A 17,378-nucleotide genomic window follows, 5' to 3' on the forward strand; every position below is an offset into this window, starting at 1 on the left:
GTTTTTTGCTTTTTCCAGAATGTCATATAGTTGGAATCATACAGTATGTAGCCTTTATGAATTGGCTTCTTTCCCTTAGTAATATACATTTAAGTTTCCTCCATGCCTCCTCATGGTTTATTAGTTCACTTCTCTTTGGTGCAGAATAACATTCCATTGTCTGGAGGTACCACAGTTACTTATCTATTCACTCACTGATGGAATCTCGGTTGCTTTCACATTTTGGCAGTTATGAATAAAGCTGCTATAAAATCTGTGTGTAAGTTTTTGTGTGGACACGTTTTCAGCTCCTTTGGGTAAATAATAAGGAGTGTCATTGCAGGATTGTATGGTAAGAGTATGTTTAGTTTTGTAAGAAACTGCTAAGCTGTCTTACAAAGTAAGCTGTACCATTTTGCATTCCCACCAGCAATGAATAAGAGTTCCTGCTGCTCCACATCTTCACCAGCATTTGGTTTGCCAGCGTTCTGGATTTTGGCCATTCTAACAGGTATGTAGTGATATCATGTTGTTGTTTTACTTTGCATTTCACTGATGACATCTGATGTGAAGTAGCTTTTCATATGCTTATTTGCCATCTGTATATCTTTTTTGGTGAAGTGTCTGTTAAGGTCTTTGGCCCATTTTCAATCTGGTTATTTGTTTTCTTATTGTTGAGTTTTAAGCGTTTTTGTTCTTTGTACTTTTTTGCAAGTATTTTTCTCCCAGTCTGTGGCTTGTCTTATTCTTTTGCCATTGTCATTTTTAGAACAGAACCTTTTAGTTATAACGAGGTCCAGCTAATAAATTATTTCTTTCACGGATTGTTCCTTTGTTGTGGTATCTAAAATGTTATCACCATGCCCAATTCCATCTAGGTTTTCTCCTATGTTCTCTTCTAGGAGTTTTATAGTTCTGTGTTTTACATTTAGGTTTATTCATTTTAGATTCATTTTTTACATGTGGATGTCCAATTGTTCTAGCACCATTTGTTGAAAAGACTATCTTTGCTCCGATGTTTTGAATTTGTTCTTTTGTCAGAGATCAGTTGACTGTATTTATAGGGGTCTAATTCAGGGCTCTCTATTCTGTCCCATTGATCTATTTGTCTATTTTTTCACCAATATCATGCTGTCTGATTACTGTAGCTTTATGGTAAATCTTAGAGTTGGGTAGTCTCAGTCCTCCAACTTGGTTCATCTCTTCCAATATTGTGTTGACTACTGAGTCTTTTCCCTCTCCGTATAAACTTTAGAATCAGTTTGTTGATATCCACAATATAGCTTGTTAGAATTTTAACTTCTGAATGCTTTTGAGGTAGAAATTTCTTTTTTTCACTTAGCAGTTATTCTTTGGAACACAATTTGGAAATGACATCTTATGTAATTTGCTCCTTTTTGGTGCATCTTATATAATTTCCTTATGTTTTGTGAGTGAACTTTTTCACTGAATCTTCAAGGTTTTTTGTATGTCCCTTTATATCCACCATGTCACTGGGCACATAGTAGGTGCTTAGCAAAACAAGTGTTGCTCAACCAATTCATTGGGTTCTGTGTTCTACTTCACAGAGAGAGCACTTTAGCCCAGACTCAGGTGAATTGACCCCACCTTCAGGCAGGCAGTGTAATGTCATGGAGGGAACATTGGATCGAAAACCTCTGTAGTTTACTTTCCTCATTTATAACTTTAGGATTTCAAATAAAAGAGCCCCTACATTATTCACTACCTTTAAATTCTTTGTAATCATGAATTGGGGCATTAAAGTTGGTGAAGTTTTATGATATAAATATGCAAAATAAAGGAAGGGGGTATACCCTTGTGGAAATAAGTGAAGGCTAACCAAATGAGAAAAGCAAAGGTTATTTATTCAGAGCTTGCTAGAATAAGGGAGTTGGCCACCATCACTTGTATTTTGGCAGAGAGTCAAAGTCAAGGAGAGGAGTAGGAGAGCTTTATACAGGAAAATAGGAAAAGCTACATGTAATCCTCTTTGGAAGCCACTGACATGGGGAAACTGTAGGTAGGATAATGAGAAGCAGGGCATCCTATGTAATTGGCTGGGGTGCAATAATTTGGCTTTTTCTGGTTGGTCCTAAGTTGGAAGCAAGGAGAAACATTAGGGGCACTATCAGTTATTAATCAAATCCTGGTCATTTTGGGTTGATTGTTATAGGGGTTATTTTTTGGCTTCCTGGGTTGTTACTAGATACAGCAAGTCTGACCTATAGCTGGCTGGCTTCCTGGGCTGATTACTATAGATAAGCGTTTGGTTTCCTGGGCTGGTTGCTGCAGGTTTTGGGTCAGAGTTCTGTCTTTGTGTATGGTCTGGCCATTGCCCATTTGTATATTCAGTCTTTCATCCTCGTTAAATATGTGGGTAAAATTCTCAATTCAACTCAATTCAAAAGTTCTCCAAATCAAGGGAGTGTGTTCAGGATCATGGTTTGTGTTTTTGGTAAAGACGGCAATAGATGAAACTACATATCTTTTCAAAATTTTTTTCTTACAGTTCATCAGTGTTACAAACCATTTGTTGATGGCAATAATTAGCCTTTTCTGATTCTGGGAAAGGCATCCTCTTAAACCTTATAATGGTTGTGAGTTCCCAAAGATATATAGAACATTTGATACCTGTGGTCTCAGAACTCTTGGGCACTCTCTCTTGTTCCTGTAGAGGAACTGGAGGTGTATCACAGAATGTTTAACTGCCTGTGCCATCTCTCAGGATATCAATTAAGACTGGACAAGGAATATATATATATATATCTGAATCGCTTTGCTGTACACCAGAAACTAACACAACATTGTAAATCAACTATACTTCGATTAAAAAACTGGACAAGGCTCCATGTCATATTTCTTAGCAATTATGGAACAATTCTCAGGATCTCTGTTTATTTTATTTTATTTTATTTTATTCTATTTTATCTTATTTTATTTTATTTTATTTTATATTTTAATAAGAAAGGAAAGAAATCCCTGACCAGGGGTCTACACACTCTGGCCTGTGGCTTGTTTTTATACAGCCCCAGCTAAAACTTTTCTTTTCGTTTTAAAATGGTCTTTAAAAAACAAATAAAAGAAAAAGAAGAATATGTGACAGGGGTTGCAAGTGGCCTACGAAGTCTTAAATATTTACTCTCTGGTCCTTTAGAGAAAACAGTTGCCAAGTCCTGTCTTGGTCAATTAACAGAGAGCCTGGGCCAGGTTTTAGAAGTAGGACCCTTGTCATTTTCAGTGTACGGTGGGGGGCTCTTGAGGGAGGGGGCGCTGCCTGACATGTCCATACAGTAGCTGTGACACCTGTCTTAATTGTCAGCCTGGACAAGGGTGGGGAGCATCTGGAGGTGCTCTCAGAGGATCTGACGTTACCTGGCTCCCAGGAACTGTAGACCTGAGTAGACTGTAGACCAGAAACAAAGTTTCGCTTTGTTTTTTTAAACTATTGTGTCTCCTCCCATGTGACTGCTCCCTGGGCTGGTCCTGCTGCTTTTTCCAGTCTAGCCTGTGCCATGGCTGGAGGACAGTCAGTATTTTTAAGACTTCAAGGTCTTCATTTAGTTATGGTGTATAACTCTTTTTATACATCGTTAGATTTGACTTGCTAATATTTTGTTGAGGATTTTTCACGAGGGATAGTGGTCTGTAGTTTTGTTTTGTTTTATTGTCGTATGTTTTATCTTTGTATGGCTTTGGTATTGAGATAGTACTGGTTTCAAAAAATGAGTTAGGAAATGTTGCTTCCTTTTTTATTTTTGGAAATAGATTGTATAACATTGGTGTTAAGTGTTCTTTAGATGTTCAGTAGAATTCTCCAGTGCAACCATCTGGGCGTGGCGGTTTGTTGATGTGTATCTGAAATTACAAATTCAATTCCTTTGATGGTGACAGTACTATTCTGATTGTATATTTCATCTTAGTTCTTGTAGTTTGTGGCTTTGGAGAAATCGGTCCATTTCTTCTAAGTTGGCAAATTTGTGAGTGTAAAGTTGTTCATAGTATTCCCTGTTTAATGGCTGCAAAATGTGTAGTTATATTCCCTGTTTCATTTCTAATATTGTTGATTTGTATTTTCTCTTTTTTTTAAATAGCAGGAGCCACATACGTAATTTATTATTTAACAGCTTTATTGAAGTATAACTAATGTATAAAAAACTGCACATATTTAATGTATACAATTTGATAAGTTGGGACAAATGCGTACAGCCTTGCTAGAGGCAAACAAATTTTATTAATTTTTTCAAAGATTGAGCTTTTTGTATTATCAAATTTCTCTCACTTTTTCTTTTTTTGATTCTACTGATATCTACTCTTATTTTTATTATTTTCCCTCCTGCTTGATTTGAGTTTATTTTGTTCTTTTTCTAGTTTCTTGAGGAGAAACTTAGGTTATTGACTTGAGATATTTTTTTCATTTCTAATGTAAGCATTGAAGGCTATAAATTTCCCTCTCAGCCCTGATTTCACTGCATCTACATATTTTGATGAGTTGTATTTTTGTTTTTATTTGATTTTATGTATTTTAAAAATTTCTTTTCAAACTTTCTCTTTAACTCATGCATTATTCAGAAGTGTACTGTTTAATTCCCATATGTTCAAAAATGTTTCTATTGTCTTTCTGGTATTGATTTATATATGGTCAGAGAACACATTCTGTATGGTTTCGATTCTTTTAAATTTATTGAGGTTTGTTTTGTGGCCCGGGATGTGATCTGTCTTGGTGAATGTTTCATGGGTGCTTGAAAAGAAAAGTGTAACCTGCTGTTATTGGGTGGGATGTTCTATATATGTATGTCAATTAGATGTCCTGTTAGTTGACTGTGTCATTTAGATCTTCTCAGTCTTGCTGAGTTTCTGCTAGGTGCTCTCACATTTGCTGAGAGGGAGGTGTTGAAGTCCCAGTATGATTGTGGATTTGTCTATTTCTCCTTTCAAATCTATCAGTTTTCCTTTCATTTATTCTGAGCCTCTGTGGTTTGGTGTGTGCACATTGAGGATCATTATATTTTCCTGGTATATTTATTATTTTATCATATATTGTTGCTCTTTGCTTTTAGTAATGTTCTTTGCTCTAATGTCTACTTTATCAGATATTAGTATAGCCACTCCTGTTTTTAAAAAAAATAATGTTTGCATGGCAAAAAAAAAAAAAAAAAAGACTTCAAGGTCTTAATGATTTGAAGCAAACAAATAGACAAACAACAAAATTTGCATCAAAGCAAGACACTGGAAACACTCCAATGTGTGGAGTGGCAAAATGTGGCAAACCGTGATTGCCACAAGGAATTATAATTCTGGGGTATGTTTTTCTTCTTTAAGTTTTCCTATACTTTCACATTTTTCTACCAAAAGCATGTATGGTTTTAAAATCAGATTAAAAAATAATAGTTTGACCTAACAGTACTCTGGTATATTCCAGTCAGGAGAAACACATATACATTTGCACTCAAATGTCTTTCTGGGAGCAGATGGAAAGTGAATCCATCTGTCAAGATGTGATTTGGATCAAATTGTCAGAGTTACCAAAAACTGGCAAAAAATGAACAAAAATGATATTAGGTAGCCTTGAATTATTCTGGTAACTGCTTTCATTCTCACTTTACTTTGTAGGCAAAGATATCTTTTTCTTGTTTTAAATGTTTGGATGATGGAGCCACTAAGAATGATAGTTGTCCTAACCCTTAATATATTTATTTCTCAAAACATGAAACTCAAATAGAAATAAAACCTTGAATGTATTTGAAACTCGCTGATGTCTTCGTTTTTCCATAAGACAAATCCATTGCCTTCCATATTTATTTTTATTGCATTATAAATCGATGCAGAACAATATAATCCCAGAAGCCTAAATATCAGGAAGACAAGGAGACTTGGTCACAACTTGTTGGAAACTCTCTGAAATACATGTTTATTCTGAGCCACAAAAGTACAGTACATCAGCATCTTTTTAATAATGGAGAACAGTGTCTTCTCTAATAGGCGGCCTGGGGGTTGGTGATATGGAGAGGCTGCACCTTCTCAGGGCATTGTCACTACTTTATCTTCACAGTTCTTGCTTTTGTTGGTATTTGTTCCTCTTCCCTCCCTGGGCCATTGTTAGAAGTGTGAGTGATCAGGACAGATCAGTCTGCATTTACCATCTATATTTCTGTTCCCAATCTATTTTCCCTTCATCAGGCCTCCCCCAGCATCATGGGCTTCTCTCTGCCAGAGCCACTAGAACTCATCCCTCACTTGCCTGGTTTACTCATTAGACTGTAAGCTCTTTGCGGGCAGGGACCATGCCTTATTCTTCTTGTTCTGAGCAGCCAACGTGGAGCCTAGAATATAGGCTTAGGTAAATTCTCTTAGATGAGTAGGTAAAGCAAAACCAAATTAATTAATAACATAGAATACTCACTCTGTTTTAAGCACTAAGTGCTTTGCCTATATGCAGTCCTCCTAAAAAATAACCTAATAGCTCCATTATTATCTGCACTTACAAGTACATGAGATGGAGGTGCAGTGGTGATCGTAGACCTTCTGGCTTTAGAGCAGAAGCTGTTGAAAGCTGTTTCTCCTTACACTTTCCTCCTAGACACACTGGAGTGATGATGCTGAAAATTCCCCATGAATGCCCCTCACCCCAACCAGGGCAAGAGAGGGCAACGTTTGAGCACAGGTGTGAGTCTATAGAGATCTTCCCGAAATCACCTTGACTGGACTACTCATTTCTTAGCCTAGTTAGTGCATAAGGGTGCCTGGCATCCGTCCAGGCCCTTGGCCATCAAGCCAGGCTGGTCTACCCGCATACCCTGTGATCAGGCCCATACACATAGGCTGCTGGCATTTCGGCCTTCTTTGGTCATTTGTCTTGAACCCTATTACTTCTGCTTTACCTGTGATCTCTCTCTCTCTGCTTTCTTCCAATGTCTACTTGGCTGCCCTCTGGCCCTCCTGACTTTGTTTTCAGCTCCAGCTGCTCCAGCTCTTTTGATTTTTGCATTGGTCCTTGGCTTCCCGGGCTGAGCCGGACTGCACAGAGCCAGCACTCACCCTGAGTTCTTCTGTCCCTGGCGGCTTCTGGAAAAAAATCCTGCTTGACCAAACTCCAACCTGCAGTGCTGACGTGGCCCCTAAGGCAGGGACGGAATTCCCCCAATTCTTGGTTCCCCCCAGACTCCCATTCACCCTTGTCTGAGGGACTTCTCACACCAGAGTCCCACTGCCCAAGGAGACTTCTCACCCTCACCCTCCACCATTCTGACTCCGGCTCATTCTTTGGGCCTCAGTTTGATGTCACTCCCCTTGGGAAGCCCTCACTACTACATCCCCCCAACCCTGGCCTGAATCACGTAGGAGTCTTTTCTCCTTTCTCCTTTGTCACCCAGTATGTGTCCATCACCAGCATGATAGCTGATGTGCTCACCTGTGCAGGCATGGTTTCAAGAACTTTACAAGAATTAACTCAGCTGATCCTCCGCAACAACCCCGAGATGAATACCATTTAAACATTAAAAAAAAAAAAAATTCTTTATACACTTTTAAAGGTTATATTCCATTTATAGTTATTATAAAATATTGGCTCTATTCCCCGTGTTGTACAATACATCCTTGTAGCCGTTCTTACAGCCAATAATTTGGACCTCCCACTCCCCCTCCCCAAGCCCTGCCACTTGTAATCACTAGTTTGTTTTCCATATCTGTGAGTCTGCTTCATTTTTATCTCTGTTTTACAGGTGAAGGGAGTTAAAGAACATGTGTAAGGCTGCACAGATAATTAGGTGTAGTCAGGTTTTGAACCCAGGCTGTTTGGCTCTGGAGCTCCTTGGTGTACCTAGTTTTACCTTCCTCTTGTGTGTGGCATTTCTCACGCCACATCACACTGTCTGGTCACCCCTCTGTTTTATTCATAGCAGCATCCTAGCATGAAGTGCAAATCCTGACAAAAATTAAGCTCAATTAATACTTTTTTGCAATGCATGCCTGAATTCTAGTTGTAGATATTTTATGTCTCACAAATTCAAATAATACATTCCTGATTCTTGATCTGGTAAGATCAAGTGTGACAGAAAAACAAGGATGGCCAGCCGACTGGTATGTGGTCTTTGGGTCCTTTAACGATTTCTGTGTTAATCAGTCTTATTCGATATGAACAATTGGAGCCAAAAGGAAAGTGATGTCTGTCTCAGGTCCCGCATTTTACACAGTTGGAGATGGGCGCTGGAGCATTTAAGTGACTTGTTCAAGGTCACGCATGGAGCCGGTGACAAACAGGATGCCAGGTCGGCTGATTTCCAGTCCTGTGTCCTTTCTGTACACCTGGTCAAACAGAAACTAGTGTCACATGAAGGCATGCAGGTAAAACAAACACCAAGTGCACAACTGGTTTGATTCTGACTCCAAACAACACAAAGGGACGCAAGGCTCCAGTGCTCCCTGGGATTGTGATCAGCCCAGAGTAAACACAGGGCATCTGATAGGGAAGCACATTTGGCCCAGAAAGGGTCCAGACTCCACAAAGCTTTAAGAGTGTTTTGCTTACAGCTTGGTCTTTATTGCTGTGTGACCTTGCATACATTCCTTTGCTTCTCTGGTCTCCAGAGTAGTATGATACGGTGTTATGAACTGAATGTATGTGTCCCCCTCAGATGCAGTGTTGAAGTCCTAACCCAGAATGTGCTGACATTTGGAGTGGGTCTTGGGAGGTAATTAGGTTTATGAGGTCATGAGCGAAGAGCCCCTGTGATGGGATTAGTGTCCTTGTATAAAAAGGAAAAGAGACAAGAGTCCTCGCTCTTTCTCTCTCTCTCTCCCCACTGTGTGGGAACACACTGAGAAGGCAGCCATCTGTAAGCCAGAAGTCGCCTCTCACCAGGAACAGAATCTGGCACCTTGATTTTGGACTTCTAGCCTCTAGAACTGTGAGAAATAATGTCTGTTGCTCAAGACCCTCAGTCTCTGGAATTTTGTTACAGCAGCCTGAGCTGATTAAGATGAAGGGTTTTATGAGCTTGATCTTGAAGGCTCCTTCTGGCTCTGCAGTTCTAGCATTCTTTCTCAAGGTCGCCTCTGTTGCTGGCTGTGTTCCTTCCTGCCACTCTGCTGTCCCCTAAGCCACTCCTCCTCTCTGGTATGTTTTCTCCAACTCCTCGCCATTAATCAAAATCATCTGCCAACTTAAAGGTTGAGCACAAGTCTTAGCTTACAGGTGTGAAGAAAAAGCAGTGCCTTTGGGTCAAATCCAGATACTTCTCTTCAATTTATGTGAACTTTAGCAGTTACCTTCTCTTTGCCTCCACCTTCAAAGTGTAGTTAATAATACTTACAGGATAAGAGTTGTTGTGATGATTAAGTGGAATTAAACATGTAAAATACCCATATAGACTAGTGGTCAGCAACATTTTTCTGTAAAAGGCCATACAGTAAATAATTTACCCTTACAGAGAATGTGGTCTCTCAGCTTTGCCAATTTATGGCAAAAATGGCCATGGGCAATGTGTAAACAAATGAGTGTAGCTGTGTTTCAATAAAACTTTATTTATAAAAACAGGTAGCAAAAAAATAAAAAAATAAAAAACAAAAAACAGCAGACTGGATTTGCACCCCCTACCTGCAGCTGCCATGCTTTGCTGTTCTATGTAGTGATTATGATTCTTATCACTTTTTTGTTTAAACAAACTTTAGGTTGTTTTGTACCATCTCTGTCTTTCTCTGGGGCCCTTCTTTCCCTCCCTGCCTTACCCTTCTTTCCCAGATAATGGGTACCTTGACAGCAAGAATAGATGTTCTCATTGGTGTCTCTTCACCCAGATTTCCAAGCACAAGCACTAATAAATGTGCTGTGTTTGTTGAAATGGAATGAAAAGGAGTCCCCCCTTCATTCCAGGCCTGGAATCCAGTGTCTGAGGGCCCCCAAATGCAGCAGTGTGGGCCCGGCGCCACAGGAGAGAGAAAGCCTTTCTCAGGACCTAGGGGGCCTGCAGACTGGGCGGGCTTTGCTTTCTAAAGAGATGCTACCACTGGCATTTTTCACAGAACTAGAACAAAAAATTTCACAATTTGTATGGAAACACAAAAGACCCCGAATAGCCAAAGCAATCTTGAGAACGAAAAATGGAGCTGGGGGAATCAGACTCCCTGACTTCAGACTATACTACAAAGCTTCAGTAATCAAGACAGTTTGGTACTGGCACAAAAACAGAAATATAGATCAATGGAACAGGATAGAAAGCCCAGAGATAAACACACACACATATGGTCACCTTATCTTTGATAAAGGAGGCAAGCATATACAGTGGAGAAAAGACAGCCTCTTCAATAAGTGGTGCTGGGAAAATTGGACAGCTACATGTAAAAGTATGAAATTAGAACACTCCCTGACACCATGCACAAAAATAAACTCCAAATGGATTAAAGACCTAAGTGTAAGGCCAGACACTATCAAACTCTTAGAGGAAAACATAGGCAGAACACTCTATGACATACATCACAGCAAGATTCTTTTTGACCCAGCTCCCAGAGAAATGGAAATAAGAACACAAATAAACAAATGGGACCTAATGAAACTTAAAAGCTTTTGCACAGCAAAGGAAACCATAAACAAGACCAAAAGACAACCATCAGAATGGGAGAAAATATTTGCAAATGAAGCAACTGACAAAGGATTAATCTCCAAGATTTACAAGCAGCTCATGCAGCTCAATAACAAAAAAACGAACAACCCAATCCAAAAATGGGCAGAAGACCTAAATAGACATTTCTCCAAAGAAGATATACAGATGGCCTACAGACACATGAAAGAATGCTCAACATCATTAATCATTAGAGAAATGCAAATCAAAACTACAATGAGATATCATCTCACACCGGTCAGAATGGCCATCATCAAAAAATCTAGAAACAATAAATGCTGGAGAGGGTGTGGAGGAAAGGGAACACTCTTGCACTGTTGGTGGGAATGTAAATTGATACAGCCACTATGGAGAACAGTATGGAGGTTCCTTAAAAAACTACAAATAGAACTACCATACGACCCAGCAATCCCACTACTGGGTATATACCCTGAGAAAACCATAGGTCAAAAAGTGTCATGTACCACAATGTTCATTGCAGCTCTATTTACAATAGCCAGGACATGGAAGCAACCTAAATGTCCATCGACAGATGAATGGATAAAGAAGATGTGGCACATATATACAATGGAATATTACTCAGCCATAAAAAGAAATGAAATGGAGGTATTTGTAATGAGGTGGATGGAGTTAGAGTCTGTCATACAGAGTGAAGTAAGTCAGAAAGAGAAAAACAAATACAGTATGCTAACACATATATACGGAATCTAAGGAAAAAAAAAAAAAAAAAAAAAAAAAAGGCCATGAAGAACCTAGTGGCAAGATGGGAATAAAGACACAGACCTACTAGAGAATGGACTTGAGGATATGGGGAGGGGGTGGGGTGAGATGGGACAGGGTAAGAGAGTGTCATGGACATATATACACTACCAAATGTAAAATAGATAGCTAGTGGGAAGCAGCCGCATAGCACAGGGAGATCAGCTCGGTGCTTTGTGACCACCTAGAGGGGTGGGATGGGGAGGGTGGGAGGGAGGGAGATGCAAGAGGGAAGAGAAATGGGAACCTATTGTATATGTATAACTGATTCACTTTGTTATAAAGCAGAAGCTAACACACTATTGTAAGGCAATTATACTTCAATAAAGATGTTTAAAGAAAAAAAAAAAAACAAAAAACAAAAACAAAAAAAAAAAAAAAAAAAAAAAAATAAAAAAAAAAAAAAAAAAAAAAAAAAAAAAAAAAAAAAAAAAAAAAAAAAAAAAAAAATAAAGAGATGCTGTGCTTTGACTTCAGTGAGAGGCCTCAGCTGGTGCACTGGGGAGGTGGCCGCGGTGGAGCTGGTGCGGGAGTGCACTGCAGAGGTTTCCTGTCCTGCCGGCCGCGCCTCGGCCTCTGCTGATAGGGGAACCATTGTTCCTTGTCAGTTGTGTGGAGCACAGGGTGTTGGGGATGATGGGCAGGGTGGGGAGCAGCCACTCATTTCACAGAGCTTAGCTCAATGAAAACAGAAAGATAAAGGGCCAGGAGAGGAGGAAGAAAGTACCCGCCACACTAACGTGCCAGCTCAGAAATTGAAGTGACCTGCCGGGCAAGCATTCTCAGAGCAAGGGTGACATTTGCTGAGAGTCGCTCTGAGCTTGGAATGGGAACTGGGCTCTTAGATGTTGGTAATTGGAACGCACAGAGATTCAGTAACCCATCTGGCAGTTATTCTACTAATCTCAGTATCCTGGCCAGGGGCCAGGCAGGAACAAAATCGCGTTCTTTTCTCTTAATATCCAGTGCAGTTCCAGCGCACCCGGCAGGTCTCAGCTCTGCAGGATTTGTCAATTCTACTCTGCTTGGCTCCATGGCTCAGGGAAGCCCCTTGAAATGCCACTGGCTGCCCCAGGGCCTTGGATATAGCCAGACACCAGGAGGGCCCAGGGATAAGTGTGGGTGATGGAAGACTCTGGCTCTCAGAGTCATTTGGGCTGAGGCCGAATCCTGGCTCTACACAGGCAAGAGAAAGAACTTCAACCTCCTTCAGCTGAGAAATGGTTTCTAGGGACTGACTTTTTAGATTCACATTTCAACTCTGTCACCAGCTCTGTGATTTGGACACTTTACTTAATGTTCTGGGCTTCAGTTTCCTCCTGTGTAATATGGGAGCAATATGGTGCCTCCTCAAAGTGTTGTTATGAGCATCAAACGAGCCAAAGAGCGCACACACACACACACACACACACACACACACACACACACACACGAAGAGGGCCTTGCCCATAGTGGGCATTTGTAGGGGGTCATGACTTTGGTTACTATTTCCTCATCCATAAATGGGGATAACGACAACCACTTCTTAGGGTCCTTGTAAGATGAGGTGAGATCCTGAACTTGAAGTCTCATCCCTGGTGCATGGGAGGTCGTCAGTGAACGTTGGTAACTTTGTGGATCCCATCACTGCAGATTCATTGCATAGCATGAGGCTAATCCTCAAGAGTCCAGGACTGTAGACCCAGCTCTGCCACCAATTAGCTGTGTGACCTCAGTCTGGTTACTGCCGCTCTCTGTCCTTGGATGTCCTTAGTCTACGATGAGGGTGTCAGACTGGATTCGTTCTTTCTGCTCTAATATTGCAGGCTTCACAGAAGGCTGGGGAAACTTACCATGGATGACCATCTTGTAGAGATTTGCCTTTTGCACTAGCTCGATGTAGATGGTAGAGATCACAGGCAGGACATTCCCGTGTGTGACAACTGGTGAAACATGACAAGGCAGGGGCTCCCTGTGCAACCCACTAAGCTTTCTTCCAAAGAAGAACGCGGCTTCCTCAACCCTTAGCGGCCTCTGGACTCATCATCATCATCATCCATCATCATCATAATAGTAGTAAACATGTATTAAATTCTTCACACATATTAATTCATTTGACCCTCACAGGTACCTATGAGGCAGATGCCATTATTAACCCTGTGTTGCAGATGAGGAAACAGGACACAGAGAAAGTAACACGGCCACAGTCACACGGCCGCTAAGTGGAAATGGGCTTTGATCACAATGGTTAGAGTTCTGAGGCTGCCTCTTAGCCACAGGACTTACCTAGCAAGCCACGTAAACGATCGGGCTGCAGGCTGCAAGACCTCCAGTGAAGCAGGGCAAACACTGGTCCAGAACGCAGACAGGCTGAGTTCATCTGGAGCCCCTCCCACATCTGCTGGAGGCCAAGGGCAGATGGCACCTCTTCTCTGGGTCATGGCTGCCCAGCCTGTTTGGAGCTCGGGACGGTCAAGTGAGAACACTGCCTTCAGCCAGGCCTGGGAGAGGGGGAAGAGGGGTGCCCTGTTGAAAGGGCACACCTGATTGTCACCAGCCTCTTTTCTGGCATTCTCATGCAGGCAGTGATATGCGTTGTTATTGGCACAGGATGGTATGTGGGTATGAAGAGGCAGGTCATTTTCAAGAAAAGATGTTGAGGCAACTTAAGTGCAAGAAGACATGGAACTGAGAATCAGAGACCCCATAGACCTTCCATATTGTTTGGCTCTGTGTCCTAAGAAAAACTACATTTTAGTATGACATGAGCCTTTGGGTGCTTTGGCCACGCAACCTCCTTGGACATGTCTAAGGTTAACCTCCCTGAGGCTCTCTGGAGAAGAAAAGCAAGAGTGCATTTATATGATGTCCAAAGAATACCCAGAATGTGGCCCCATTGCTTCCATGTCTGCTCCAGACCCCTTAGAAGCCCCTATCATGTCATCAAGACAACTCACTGAGCACTTAACCTTTGGCTTATTACAGTGTTTCCATTTTACAGATGAGGAAGCTGAGGCTCAGACATAAGTCACCTGATCACGGGCACACAGGCTGTGGCAGTTTGAACTCTGACTGCTCTGATCCCAAACCTCTGCCCTTAACTGCTCCTCTCTACTGGCCTATGGAGGAAAGTCTCTAGCTTTTGGCTGAACACACGTGTTTCATGTCTTCCCCTGTCACTCATTCTCACTCATGTCACATTGAGGCCACAAGAAATTCTTGCTGCTCCCAGACACTCTGTGTCCTCTATGATCCCTGCCTTGCCTCGGCCATGGCTGTGCATCTGCCAGGATTTCCCTTCACAATTTTCTACTCATCCACTGACATCATGTGTCACTGTCATAGGGAAGTGTTTTAAATTATTTATTCACAGAGTACTGAACAGCTTCCAGTCTACTCTTCCTGAATCCATCTTCATCTATCCAATCTTTTCTTCACACTTCTGCCCCAAAGACCTTTCTAGAGTATAAATCTGATCACACCTTTAGTAGCTCCCTATTGTTGTTGAGATGCCCGGCATATGGGCCAGTTCTGGTTGTCTCTTGCCTACCCCTCTCTTGAATCCTACCCACCAGCCCCCCTCTCACACTCTAAACTTGGTTCAATTCCTTGGTGACTGCTCCCTTTCTCACCTCCTTCCCTTCTGTCTCAGTCAGCTCAGGCTGCTGTAACAAAATGCCATAGACTGGGTGGCTTAAACAACAGACATTTATTTTCTCTCAGTTCTGGATGTTGGAAGTCCAAGAGCAGGGTGTTAACATGGTTGGATAGTGGTTACAGCTTTATTTCTGGTTTACAGATGGCCACCTTCTGGCTGTGTCCTGACACAGCAGAGAGGCAGGGGGAGGTGGGAGAGAGAGAAAGAAAGAGCTGTAGTCTCTCCTCCTCTCCTTATAAGGGCACTAGTCTCATCATGGGGCCCTCACGCTCATGACTTTATCTAAAAACCTAATTACCTCCCAAAGGCCCCACCTCAAAATACCAACACTTTGCAGGTTAGGGCTTCAACATACCAATCTGGTGGGGGGGGGGGCAGTAGGGTGGAGTGGGGTGGTGGTGAGCTAAACATTCAGTCCATAGCACCTTATCACATGCTTCTCTGTCTTCCTGGAAGCCTCTCTACCACTTCTTCATTCTTGCAATCTTGGTTTAAACCATCTCTTTCCCAGGGAGATTTCCCTGTCTCCTAAACCAGGATAGACCTCTGTACGTGCTCCTATAGTTCCCTTCATAAAACCCTCCACTCTGTGCTGCTTGTTATGGTCTCTCTTCTCTGAAAGAGAGCTTCACTAGGGCAGGTACCCTGGCCACTATGTGCAGAGCTCCTGGTACATAGCAGGTGCTCCATGAATACTAGTTTGATGGATGAATGAATGAGTGCAGTGGTTCACCAAGATCATTTCAAGAGTTAAATCTGGGGCCTTGGGATTCTAAATTCCCCATCCCAAACCATTTCTCTGACTCAGCTTGGTCCTGGACCCTGCTGGCAGGCTCATTTCCTAGCCCAGATTACTTTCTCTAGTTACTCTCACCTTTATACCATATTAAAAAACAGTATGAAATGGTGCTCTCTATCTTGTTTGCACCTTTCAAATAATAGGCTCTTATACTTGTCATATTTTGTCTAACCAAGTTGTGCATTTTAGTTCATTTAATTTTTATCTCTTAAATAAATCTCTTCATACTTTGGATCCTCTCCAATTTTCATAGTGTTTTTTTTTTTTCCTTCTCCCATGTCCTTAATACTTAAAAAAAAAAAAAGCCCTTAAATTTAAAAGCAGTGCCTTAAAAATACAATTCATTTGAAGTCCATGGACAATTATTAAGCCTGGTAACTATGATAGAAGGATGAGCAAGGCATGGTTCCAGTCTTCAGGGAGTGTACAGTCTTGTATCTCTGAATTCTGCCTGACTCCAGGCTGTAAAGAAAACATGCTGGGGTATTTCTTGGCACTGGACATCACACAGGATGCTAGCAGCTTGTCTCCAGCCCAGTGTGCTTGGGTAACATCTCTTAGAATCATCCTGTTCACTCCTATCCCTTATGCAGACCTACAATTGCAGGTCTACATTCCTTAGTGGACATTCAGGAGAGCCTGAGATCCCTGGCCTCCTACTTCTCAGAGAGAAAATCAAACCATAATCTTGAGTCAAAAGGCCTGATTTGGGGGTTAGGTAGAAAGTCATTTACTTTGAGTTAGGCTGTCCAGGGTTTGAATCCTGACCATACTTCTTATTAACTTTGTATCCTTGGGTAAGGTTTATCAAGCCCCTTGTTCTTCTCATCTGTAAAATGGGGATAATAATAACTACCTCACGGTGTTCTTGTGAGAATAAAGTGATGGGACAAGTAAAATGTTTGTGGCACATGGCAAGGACTCAGCAAATGTTTTTTCCCATCCCAAACCCATGGAGTGACATTTTAGCTGCGACCTGTCTTTCACAGTTTTGCTGTCACTTTGTTAGTGGCCTTGTAAGTGAACTGTCTTCTAAAGTCTAGGTTATACCATGGCTTCTATGAGGGTTGGACAGGTTAAGTCATTGACTCTTAGACACACAACTAGTATGGGTATAACCAGAAGTGAGGTATATTGGAAACTGTTTTATACTTGACTAAGTGTGAAAGATATATTCAGATGTGTTCTAACCACTTTAGAAAATGCCTTGGTTATACTGACCAGGATAAAAGCAAAAAAATTTTCAATCGCCATAGATACATCAGGCCCTCCCTCTATCTGTGCACTCAACCATTCAACTAGGCTTTATTGAGCTCCTACTATGTGCCAAACATGGTGCTAGTGAATAATAGATGTAAATCCTGCCCAGTGTGTGTGTGTGAGTATGTATATGTGCTTAATGTGTAGGTGATACACAGTGGCACAGACTGTGATGGAAATAGTGGAGGAGTTATGGGGTGGAGGGCAAAGGGAGGGGCAACTGACACCATTTAGGGGTTTGGGAAGATTGCCTACTGAAGATGATCTGATCTGATAGACACATTCCTATTTACAGTGGTTCTGGATCAATAAGAGTAGGTTCTGATCAAGG

The sequence above is a fragment of the Balaenoptera musculus genome, chromosome 5 (assembly GCF_009873245.2).
Source record: "Balaenoptera musculus isolate JJ_BM4_2016_0621 chromosome 5, mBalMus1.pri.v3, whole genome shotgun sequence".
Lineage (NCBI taxonomy): Eukaryota > Metazoa > Chordata > Mammalia > Artiodactyla > Balaenopteridae > Balaenoptera > Balaenoptera musculus.